This window comes from Anser cygnoides, chromosome 1 (genome assembly GCF_040182565.1).
Source record: "Anser cygnoides isolate HZ-2024a breed goose chromosome 1, Taihu_goose_T2T_genome, whole genome shotgun sequence".
Taxonomy (NCBI): Eukaryota; Metazoa; Chordata; class Aves; order Anseriformes; family Anatidae; genus Anser; species Anser cygnoides.
This window is the reverse complement of record NC_089873.1, coordinates 63188817-63200749: the sequence shown is the minus strand read 5'-3', so window position 1 is coordinate 63200749 and position 11933 is coordinate 63188817. Positions and strand designations below refer to the sequence as shown.

General features: G+C 38.1%; 1 long non-coding RNA gene across 1 annotated transcript; it reads right to left on the bottom strand.

The window, feature by feature from the left end:
- Positions 1-8389: 8389 nt before the first annotated feature.
- LOC136789736 (uncharacterized) lies at positions 8390-10537 on the bottom strand. Its single transcript, XR_010828663.1, has 3 exons — positions 10338-10537; positions 9024-9271; positions 8390-8922 (listed from the first exon to the last, which is right to left on the bottom strand). It is a non-coding gene; the product is annotated as an uncharacterized lncRNA (long non-coding RNA).
- Positions 10538-11933: the final 1396 nt, after the last annotated feature.

Here is an 11933-nt window from a genome sequence, read left to right as displayed (position 1 = left end):
GGAACAAGTAAGTACAAGAATGGGAAGGGTGGACTACAGGAATAGTGTAATATTTTATGGAAAGACAGTGCAGTGAAAGAGTGACACATGGAAAGATCTATTCTGGCTATAAAGAGATGACCAGTCATCAGAAAGCTCTGTGTTAAAACATGAATACTCCTCAAATGTTTCACCAGGAAAAAAAAAAAAAGGCAGTGAAATTGCACTAAGATTCAGAAGTTCAGGGGTAACTGAGTGTACATAATTCCCTTTGCCTTTTGTATGAATCCTTGCTTTAGCTTCTTGAAAATTCACATTTTTTTAAGGGAAAAATGGAAAATAACTCCATGACTTAGGTGCTGGCAAACTGAAGACAGGTGGCATAGCACTGATGATGTGGATAACTGAGCTTTACAGGCTAGATTTCTCAATGTACTGAGTAAGAAATGGCAAGAATGCTACAAGCCAAAGAAGTACAGCTCTGAAAGAGGCTGTGGACTTTGTCAAGACCTAAAAAAAAAAACAACCAATCAAACAAAAAACAAACCACCACTACCAAAAACAAACAAAAAACAACAACAACAACAACAAAACTATAACAACAACAAAAACACCTATAAATGGGAAATTCCAAATTCATGAGATTATCATGTAGGAACTCTGATAGCTGATGGGGCTGAGGGGAGGGAAAGGGAGAGGAAGGGAAATTTAAAAATAAGATCTTATCCCTAAAGAGTAGCTGAAGCAAGAAGGAGTTTTGCAAACAGACCCTCCAATAATACAAAGAAATTGGCATGAAGAGGCCAGGAAGCTGGATGCATGTTCTTCCACAAAATGGCATAATCTAACCTTAATTACTAAATTACAGAGGTACAATTGGTGAGGAGGAAGACTTTCTTTAAACTTCCCACTATGACTTTTAAACGGATATAGGCAACTCAGTGTTTGCATTGGTTAAAAAAAATATATATAAATATAAAAAATGGTACAAAGCAATGTATGTACTTATAACAAGAAGTGTTAAGAGATTCCAGTAGCCCCCAGGTAAGATTTACTCTTTCATTTCACTTTTTCACCCAGACTGTTCTAGCATTGCTATTTTATGTTAATGTTGTGTTTAGCTCTTTTTCTACCTGTACATGTGGCAACTCTTGAGCTTATTTTGAATGGCAATCCAAAATCAAGAGAACAGTCTCATGTCACCAGTAAATGCCAGCTCTGCTCTACACCAGCAGCTTGTCTTTTTATTTATTTATTTTTTATTTTTATTTTTATTTTTATTTTATTTACTATATAGCTACTTCACATCTTTATTCCTTTGGAGGGGTTGGAGGAACTTTGTTTGGTGGAGCTGGAAAAAGACCGTGTAGTACACTTTTCCCTCCAAACTGTTCCTCCTTTCAAGTTTCTTCTTTTCCACTAGGTGCCACTGAAGGCTAGGGGAGCAAATAAACCCTAGGAAGAGCATTTGCCTTGCCTGAAATCCAGAGCTCCTGGATTTCCCTGTAACTTGGGGGTGGGATTTCAAAGTGACCTAAAACCTGTGTAAATTGGGTTCCAAGTTATAGCCAGTACTGCTGAAAGCTGTACCTTTCTGTTCAAATTACTGGAAGATTCAGTCTTTAGAAACATGTATTAAATGTATTAAAAGTCCATATGGGAATTTGACAACAGCATCCCTGTGAGCAACTTTTTTTTATGCTTTTGGGGACTGCTGCTCAGTCCCTGAACAGCTGGGCATTGCAAAATATGGTAGCCTAAGATCATGGAGCACTAGAAGGGATAAAGCTACTTCTGTCTCTTCCTTTTACTGATCCAGGGCTGTATATAACTGCCTATGATGTTTTAAGCTTGCACTGCAAAAGAGAGAATAATAATGAAAATTTACTAGAAATTTTACTATCAATGCGTAACATTTTAAGATGTCTTTTGATGAACAGAAAAGTTTATGGATTTTTACAAGAATAGGGAGCTCAAAGTGTTAAAAGAAATCTATTTTTAAATGGTAGCAAAATAAAAATACTGGCACTAATTCATATTTACTTAAAAAGAGGCTTTTTTTTTTTTCAAAGTTTGAGAGCTACTGAAAAGCTCAGAAAGGCTCAGCAAACTTTTCTTTAAGAGGAGTGAAGGAATTTGAAAGAAAATTCTACTACAATGAGAGTAGTCAAAAGCAATTATTTCAATCTGAAGTCATGCATTAGGTGTGTAAAACCAGTATAGGTTTGTAAAACCAGTATTTATCTAAAGTTTGTCACAATTAAATTATTAATAAATTCCTTTAAAAAAAAAAAAAAAAGACTCCTTTGTTCCTAAATATGAGAAGAGTAAGAATGAACTTTATTTGCTCACACAGTTTGAGTCAATTGAGTCAATTGTTTGTTTCCTCCTACAATGCTGTGGGAACATATGTGTGAGGTGCTCTGTGGGTCTCTAGTAGCATGCCACTACATACCAAACAGAATAAGCTAAGGAAATAACTGCTTTTAGCAGCTTCCCACCTGCAAAATAAGTGCTTTTATTGTTCCTATAGTCAACTAACCAGGAAGTAACCAACCCAGCTCAATTTTCTGTTTCAAATCCTCTTTGGAAGGGGAGTCCGGGTATAGAGGTATTTATAACAACCTGCCTAAAGTAGCTCTGTCCACCCTGTTTGAAACTCTGTCTTAGCAAAACTGGCAGGAGAAATACAACTATTCTCCCAAGCCCTTAAGGCCTCCTGTGTGATGTAAAGAGGTCTTACAACATTCATGGAGGCGATACCATGAATATGACTTCATTGTCAATTCCAAAATTTAAGTAAGGATTAAAATGGGGAAAAAAAACCTTACAGTCGACTCAGTAAGCATAATGCTGGAGAAGGGATTATTGGATACTTGGTTTCTATTCTTGTTGAATAACTTTTAAAAACTGCTATACCTTACTTATATAATGTACTGTTCATAATTTTTTCTACCTTTGCTCTATGTTTCAGGATTCACAACTGAAAAGGGCTCTCAGAACTATGACATTCAGTAATGTTGTCACAGCCATGAATATCTAAGGAAAAGTCTAAGATTTGCTTAAGAGACTGTGTTTCCAAGAGCTTGCTCATTTTCTCCAGCTACTGGCCTGGTTTAAAAAATAAAATAAAATAAAATAAAATAAAATAAAATAAAATAATAAAATAAAATAAATAAAATAATAAATCCACCTCTATCTGTGAATCTTGCCTTTCTTACAGGAATTTTACAATAAATAAATGAAAATGCAGTGCAACTCTTCCAACATTATATTTTTGTATATTCACCTTGCAGCATCACACTCCTCCCTTTCATCTCACCAGATTCCTCAGTAGTGCCAAGACATGACGCAATGACTGTTCCTTAGAACTGCCTCCTTTTTCCCCACATCCCTTAACGTATTAACATTATTCCCAGTGAACTTAATGTGTTCACTTAACAGAGCGCCAAGTGCTATATCCTACCATCTTGTTGAATACAATCTCTGCTGACAGCTGGATTCTCGGTGGTATAAAAGTTACAGTGGAACAAACTGAAGTTTCTCAGATATGGATACCTCAGCTCTCTGCATATGTATAGCAGCACTTCCTACATGAATTTTTTAATGTTCTGTAACTTCATATTCAAAGATAAAAAAGCATGAGAAGCAGTGATGGACTGTATTATTTGTTATAGATCTGTGTTTGAGCAAAACAAGGATGTATATATTTTTGTTTGACACTATACCAACAGCTTGCCCCCACACCACCAGTCTATGCAAGCTGTCAGCACTTCTCATCCATCAACCTAAACAGTATTCTGCTTCAGCAGTGTTATTATCTTTCTTATCTTCCTTTCTGTTGCACCTGGCAGAGAAATGATGTTTTTTGATGGATTTTTTACTTAGGTCTATTGTTTTCCTTCTCCTTCCTTTTAAATAAATATCCTGCGGAGTGCAAACTTGGAAACATTTCAGAGCAAGTTTTGCTAGCAAAGATAAACAGAATTCTTTAACATTTACTCTTTTCAAACCTTACTAGTTCTGTGCTTTTTATCAGTGTCTTTGTGTTGATGTGGTGTATCTGTGAACAAGTACACAGTGCGGAACAAATTCAGTTTCTTGGTTAGATCATATTGACTTTTTTCTTTTCTTTCTCTCTCTCTCTCTCTCACTCTCCTTTTTTTTTTTTTTTTTTCCCCAAGACAATATCCTGCTTGAGCTGAAAGGAGCTAGGCAGACTCAAGTTCAGATGCTCTCTATCTATACAGAGTTCGTTCAGCTGCCATGCAGTGGGGTAAAGGAAAAGGTCCTCAAAGATGTTGTCAGTACAGAATTGGACTTGCTTTCTACTCTGGTAGCAAAGGGAGCCTCCTCCTTCTGCTAAACAGGACAGTGAAGCCAGAGCTGTAATCCCCGAGTGCAATGTAGGAGACTTTCCATTTATGGGGACTCTAGAGAATGAACTTGCACTCCTTTCATGTACCTCCTTGCAACCAAGGCAGTAGGCAGCATGCAGAGGCCAGAGCGCTGAGACACATACGTCAGCAGAGGCAATGCTGTGGAGAAATATGCAGCTCTAGAAGGCTGTGAGTGACTGCCCTGTTACAGACATGACCTGTTGAGAATCTGTACTGGACACAGCAGGGAGGCAATCTCTCATTGTAAGCCCTTCTTATCTGTTCCTGGCTGGGTTTGGCACCAGGACCCAAAGGGTGTGTGCGTATGTGTGTTTTACTTTCTGTGGGATAGATTGTGAGAAGTAAGATCTCCCCCCAGACTTTTTAGTTTTTTAACTTCAGCTTTCTCCTTGGTAAGAAAGCAGTGGACATCAACTATTTTCACTAAAAAAAAAAGAAACAAGCTGGAGCATATCTACAGTAGCTGAGGTTTCTAGGGATTTCTGGATCAGTTTTTTTGCCCTTTCGTTGATGTCCAAACAGACTGCAAGGACAGAGACAGGGTGCAACAGACAACTTCAGTATTCCAGACAGCCACTTGAAGCTTTATGAGCTGTTGTTTCCAGGGGGATATAAAGGTCTCCCTGCAGCAATACGGTGGCTTCCAAAGAGGGAGTGGAAATATGCTTTTTTATCTCTTCAGGTCTCTAGGGACACTAGCACTAAGGAGCTACCACAATCCCCACATTGTTTAATCAATGATCTCTATTGCTTTGTGATATGTAAAGCAAAGAGTAAACATTGGAATTCACTAGCTGAAGCATTCAGTTGAAACTGAAAGATGTCCACTGAGGAAATTTACCAAGCAATAAATCTGATTTTCAGAAGACCAACCATACAGCCTTTTTTCCTGCTAATTTCAGATTAATGTTTTTGTCAGTATTTATAATTTCTAAGTCTCTATGTATGTGTGAGAAGGCAGCGGCTAGAATAAATAAATGCAGAGATGAGATTAGACACTGATTGCTGGCATGACTGTGGAAAATGCCTAAACCAGGTTCTCCATAGATTGCTGCTGATTACCTGCTGGTCCTTAAATTTCCAACCCAAGTTTTTATAATAGGAGAACAAGCTATCAGTGGATGAGTTGTATCTTAATACATAGAGGGATCAGAGTCCTGATGTCTGTATCAGGAAATGTGAAGGGAAATTTTCTTTTATTCCCTTTGTGTAAACTTTTTTCACCCAGATCACAAGCAATGCAGCTGATTCTGCTGTCTTACAAAGCCTTAGTACTTTTCATCACCAGCCCTATGAAAGTCATATCTTGGAAGCAGTGGACTCAGTGGCTGAATGAATGGAATCAGCTCCAGGCTATAGGCACATCTGCCTCATGCTCAGAGCTTGTGGGGAGCCAGAAATTATGACATCAGATTTTGTTGCAGTCATCTGTATGACATCAGGCAATACAGTCATATTATGTTTGTTACTCAAATATTTGTTACTTGTGCCAATTTCACATTTCAGGCCATGAAGCTGTAGTAATAAAGAACTCCTCCTATGCTTCCAAGATGAAAAGAACAGAATCTGAAGAAATGGATCAACAAGGACTTGAAAGCAAAAGAGTTAATAGCATTAATCAGAAAGACAACAAACTCACTAATATTTCCTGTACAAACCTGTTGTTAAATCCCAACAGCTAATTGTATGTTAGCATAAGCTGCTTGCCAAATTCTAGTTATGACTAATTCCAAGAGGCTCATTCTTATTGCAACTGTGTTCCAGTGAATTTATTTAATAGTTTAAATGCTGCAGTTAAAGAATCTTAATTTCAACTGAAAGAATTTAAACCTACTGCCTTCCCATCTCTGACTGTCATAATTAAAAGAAGGGCCAGCATAAAACTCTAAGGAAGCCAGTAAGATCCAAAATTGCCAGTGGTACAGTAATGACTTGGAAAAGGCAGACACTAAAAATGCATGATGTATTCAGAAAGGCTTATAATGAGAATTATGTACTTCTTGGGGGATCTAATCTACCATGCTTTACAGGGAGCTTTGCCTATATGTAGTCTAGGAAGGACAGTGGATGAAAACCACTGGCATGCAAGAAGTTGATAATGGAATATATCTGCAAAACTGGAGCTGTTTCAGCCTGCTGGCTGCACATCAAATGCTGTCAACAATATTATGTTTGTTAAATAAAAGAGGAAACAGGCAGTTGAGTCAGAGGTGACAGTTAATCTGTGGGGTCTTTTAATTGTCTAAGGGAATGGAAAGTAGGTAATCTGTAGACAAATGAATGATCTATTAAAAATATTTTTGGTACCAATAGCCCAACACCAAAATGAAAGCGAATCTTAAGTGGATAAATATCTTCCTTTCTTGGGTGGCACAGCAGTTAATCACACTGACTTGTAAATTGACTTTTTTATACTTCTGAGGACAAATTTCCAAAATCTTGACAGTGATTTGGGTCTCTCATATTTCTGATTGTTGACATATAAGAGAATACAATTTTACATGGCAGAATTAAAATGGAATGCCTCCGAAGCATTTCCATTTGGGACACTCAAAATTCAATACCTCCACAATCACTGGTTAGCGCTGACAATTTGATGTGATGGTAAATGCCAGCTCTCTCAAAGCCTGTTGTTTCAGGTTGCCAACAAATTTGGGAAGACACTGTCTTACCAGTTCTGTGCATAACATACTGTGAATTTAATATTTACCTTTTCAATAGCAAGGTTTGGGTAGGTATCTTTTTTTTTAAAAAAAAAAAAATATTATTATTATTATTTTTCCCAGTGGAATGTGAAGTTCTGGTTCAAAATTTGAAAGCTGCATCTTAAAAACCAGCCAAACAAACAAAGAGAGAGAAAGAGAGAATTCCAGCCTGTTTTCATGCCAAGAGGCAGAACATTTCAGCATGGTGCCATAAATATGTAAATGCTTATTATTAGCTACATTCATGCTTGTTTGTTTTCCTACAGACTTAAAACAAGATTTGCAAACCCTAAATCATCCCTTATATATATATATATTTGATACACATTTTCTAACAGAGTAGCTTTAACGATTAAATGATTTCTCTTGTTTGGACCCAGATGTATGTTACAGATAGTTGCACTACATATAGTGTAAAAAACTTCCTGAAGAAGGGTGGACAAATAGCTGCTTAAATTGATGTGGTACCCAGTGTCCTTAACAGTGGAAAGAAATGCTATGGCAAATAAGTTACCCATTTTTCTCATGTGGTGACATGTCATAGTAAAAACACATTAGGATTTCACAGCAGTGGACTATGAGGTTTTATCTTTAAACGGGTTCTTTCTGTCAGTGCAAAAAGATTGATACATGGCTTATTGTAAGGAATTCTGTCCTAGCAACACTAAACATCGTGTGCACACCAGAGAATGCCAAACTCAAGAAACATATGTACCTGTACTTGTTGGCACACACCTGCACCCACTGATGCCACCATAACTTGTCATGGTGTGAGAACGGTCTGTAATAACCTGTTTGTCCTTGTTACTCAAGCATCACAGTAGGGAATATACAGGTTTAGTGTGCATAGAAACTTAGAAAACAACACACTATCTGTAACTCTTGTGAAGTTCAAAACAAGAAGTCCACAGAAACATTAATAGGCCTGTCTTATAGTAATATACCAACTGAAATCACTCATGCTGCTCATAGTACAACAAAAATTTGAAGGTACAAAGGTTTGTGAAAGATAAGACTGCAGAAGTGAAAATAGGTAATTGCCCGTCATCTTGTCACTTTTTCTTTCAGTAGCAATTTTCTTGATTGACTTTTAATTTTGATTATTTACTAAGTACAAAAAAAAAAAAAGCAGTAAAAATACTGTGTTTTTTTTTCTTTTTTTTTTTTTTTCCCCTTTTTGCTCAAACTTTGATATCTCCTTACTGGTAGATGGAGAAGCTCGAACCAATGTGAGGACAAATTTTGTAGATAATTGAAGACTGACAGCAGAAAGGTATGGAGAAATAGTCTCCCTTTATTTGCTTGTTTCTCTTATATGATTTTTATTTTTAACTCTAAGCCTTCTTATTTCAGTGTACATTTTTGATAAACTCAGTGACACGGATTTACAAGTGAAGATTATTTTTCAGCTTGTATCTAACATCAAAGGATGTTCTGAGAAATCACATTACAATTTTCAGCTTAAGATTTGTTTATCACATACATGTATATAAATACAGTCCTGGGCCCAAATGAGGGACAGCATAACATCTATTTGTGATTAATCTCTCTTAATAATCCCTTACCCCTTCCTCTTCTACTTCCACTGAAAATTGCTTTTAAATCTATCTGCATGATGTGACTTGTCACTACTGTTGCTGTTTCTTCCTTGATCACCAGAACACAAAACAGTGCAACTTCAGTTCTAGGAGAAAGTTCTTTTCAGCCTTATTTTTTTTTGTCCACCTGGATATCAGAGGGGTCTCTTCTGGGTTCTTCCCCTAGGTACAAGATACAGATGACCTCTAAGGCCAATACCATCATCCAATTTCTTGCCTGTGTGCTGTCAGGTTACATACCTAAATAGAAAGAGAAGGTTTCTGGTGTGATATTATCCCTATATGTGGTTCCTGGGCTGACTTCAGTAGGTTGGGGAGGCAGTGAAATACAAAGAAGTTACCCATCAATTTCAAAACGTTTTGTTTCCCTGAAGCCCAGGACAAAATGGGTTAAATGGTGCACATATTCTTCACAAAAGATTTCAAAATTGGGTTATGAAAGGAACTCTGCAGGGAATTCTGGATGATCAGACTTCTGGTATGTGGAAATACATTACTTGTCCTTTTTGATTCCATTGATTTGGTCTTTCAACATGCTTTTTGGATCATGCTCTTTGGAGTCAAAGAAAGTCACTACTTCAGTCACCTACTAAAACACAAAGAAACATGTAAACAATTAAAATTTGGGTTCACACTGTACTTTTAAAATGTTTTTGGCAACTGTATGAACAGAACACTTGTATTTCCAGGATTCAGACTCTCAGAACATGTTTCAGTTGGAAAGGATTTCTATAAAGCTAATTTTTGTATTAGGAATCTTATAAGACTATATAGTATATAATAATGTTTGCAGTGCATAATATTTTTTCTCCGAACTTGTTTTCAGCCTTATGAAATAGAGTGATACCTCTAAATTTTATTAGTTGTATTGCCTCTTTTCTTCCCGAAGAATTTAAATACTGATATCTAAACAAATATTTTTTTAAAAAAAACAGTGATATTTTCAATCAGACAAGGTTTAACCATAGATTAATTTTTATTGGTAGATAAAACCAAATTTTCCCTTCCCTTCCCTTCCCTTCCCTTCCCTTCCCTTCCCTTCCCTTCCCTTCCCTTCCCTTCCCTTCCCTTCCCTTCCCTTCCCTTCCCTTCCCTTCCCTTCCCTTCCCTTCCCTTCCCTTCCCTTCCCTTCCCTTCCCTTCCCTTCCCTTCCCTTCCCTTCCCTTCCCTTCCCTTCCCTTCCCTTCCCTTCCCTTCCCTTCCCTTCCCTTCCCTTCCCTTCCCTTCCCCCTTCCCTTCCCTTCCCTTCCCTTCCCTTCCCTTCCCTTCCCTTCCCTTCCCTTCCCTTCCCTTCCCTTCCCTTCCCTTCCCTTCCCTTCCCTTCCCTTCCCTTCCCTTCCCTTCCCTTCCCTTCCCTTCCCTCCCCCCTCCCCTCCCCTCCCCTCCCCTCCCCTCCCCTCCCCTCCCCTCCCCTCCCCTCCCCTCCCCTCCCCTCCCCTCCCCTCCCCTCCCCTCCCCTCCCCTCCCCTCCCCTCCCCTCCCCTCCCCTCCCCTCCTCTCCCCTCCCCCATAGTTCCATAATAAACTGGGTTCATTATGTTTTAGCCAGCTTGCAAAAGCGTAGAATGCTTTTTGTTTGTTTGTTCAACTGCAGTCTTTCCTATAAATTGGAAAATCAATTAGGAGTTATGAGGTCAATAGTCAATCAGTCTCACCTTAGTCCCTGGAGAAATCATGGAACACATTCTCTTGGAGTCCATTTCCAAACATATGGATAGCAAGAAAGTAATCAGGAGCCAGTCAGCACAGCTTTACCAAGGGCAAATTCTCCTTGACCAATCATGGAGAAATGACAGCCCTGTGGGTGAAGAGATTGTGTTGGTTGTTGTGTTTCTCTGACGAGCATTTTCCCTTTATTATGGATTTAGATGGGACTTTGTAATTTCCTGAAGTTGTGACTTTTCTGTGAGATCTGAATCCTAATTCTGAGAAATGAATAGCTAAGTGCTTAACTCAGCCTGTTCCAAAACCTCCAGAGCCCTTCTATAAACATCTGAGATGACCAAAACCCAGCAATAACTGTGCCACATACGTCAGAAATGCACTTTTTAAAAAGCACAAGTGGTGTTGGCTTCCTGTGGTGGTTAAATATAACAATGATGATTTCTAGTCAGAACACCAGTGCACTTACAGCATTGCTGTAAAATCCAGACTCTTCTAGTTTCCAAAGCAAGTCATCTGAATCTGCAGGTTGTATTGCTAGTTAAGCCTTACTGCTTCATTTATTTATTTATTTATTTTTTCTGGATATTTTCCATTGTAGTTCTGCTTTTTGAATGTACATTTGCTTCTTCCTCCTTGGCCACTTTAAATGGACATCAGCTAAAACAGACTAAACCAGATTTGGCTGGTAAATCTATTCTAAACAGCTTGTACTGAATGCTAATGCACAATTCACAGTATTCATTATTCCCTGAATGAAGTTCCTATATTTGGTACTACTCTTAAATTATAATGGGAGTACTGGAGCTTACCTCAATTTTTACAAGGGACAGAGAAGCATACAGCCCAGTTTCTGACCGTACACAAGCATGCAGACTCTTTAGCCCTACTTCAGTATGAATCTTTATGCTTTTTACTGGCAACTTTGAACAGGAAACTGGTTCTTCCAGCCTTGGGGAGATCTGCACATAAGGATTTGAAGAGGAAACCCTTAAGGCAGCATTTAGCTTCCTGAGGTATCAGAGACATTCCTGTAGTCCTCGTCAAAACTACTTCATGTTTTTGAAAAACATTTCAGGGACAAAACCAAAACATTTTAAATATTTATGTTAGGCAACATCTGTGCATTCTGGTTACCGATACAGAGTCTTTAAAAGATCTTAATTTCAGGAAGCACAAAAATCAGACTGAGATTCCATGTTCCTCAAAGGACATGGAAAGAGTCCCATTTACTTCACTGGGGTGTGGAGCGCTCCAGGATAAACACTGAATAAACAAACTTTCCCCAGACCCTACACTCTAATAGCTGAAATTCCCAAAAAGAATTAGAACTTTTTTCTTCAAATCACACCTCCACAGAATCTTCTTCTCTTACAATGAAAATTCCATTATTTTTTTTTCCCACTCAGCCTTTCTATTTTGTTCCCACATCAAACAGGCTTAGTGCATGTTTGCGTGTGCATATGTCTCAGGTTTGCCATTTCAGATTGCTGTTCAGGAACAGTTTCAGAGCCTGAGGATTAAAGCTCAGTTCTTTTTATTATTATTATTTTTTTCTCACAAAACATAAGGCCTGCTCAATTTCATAT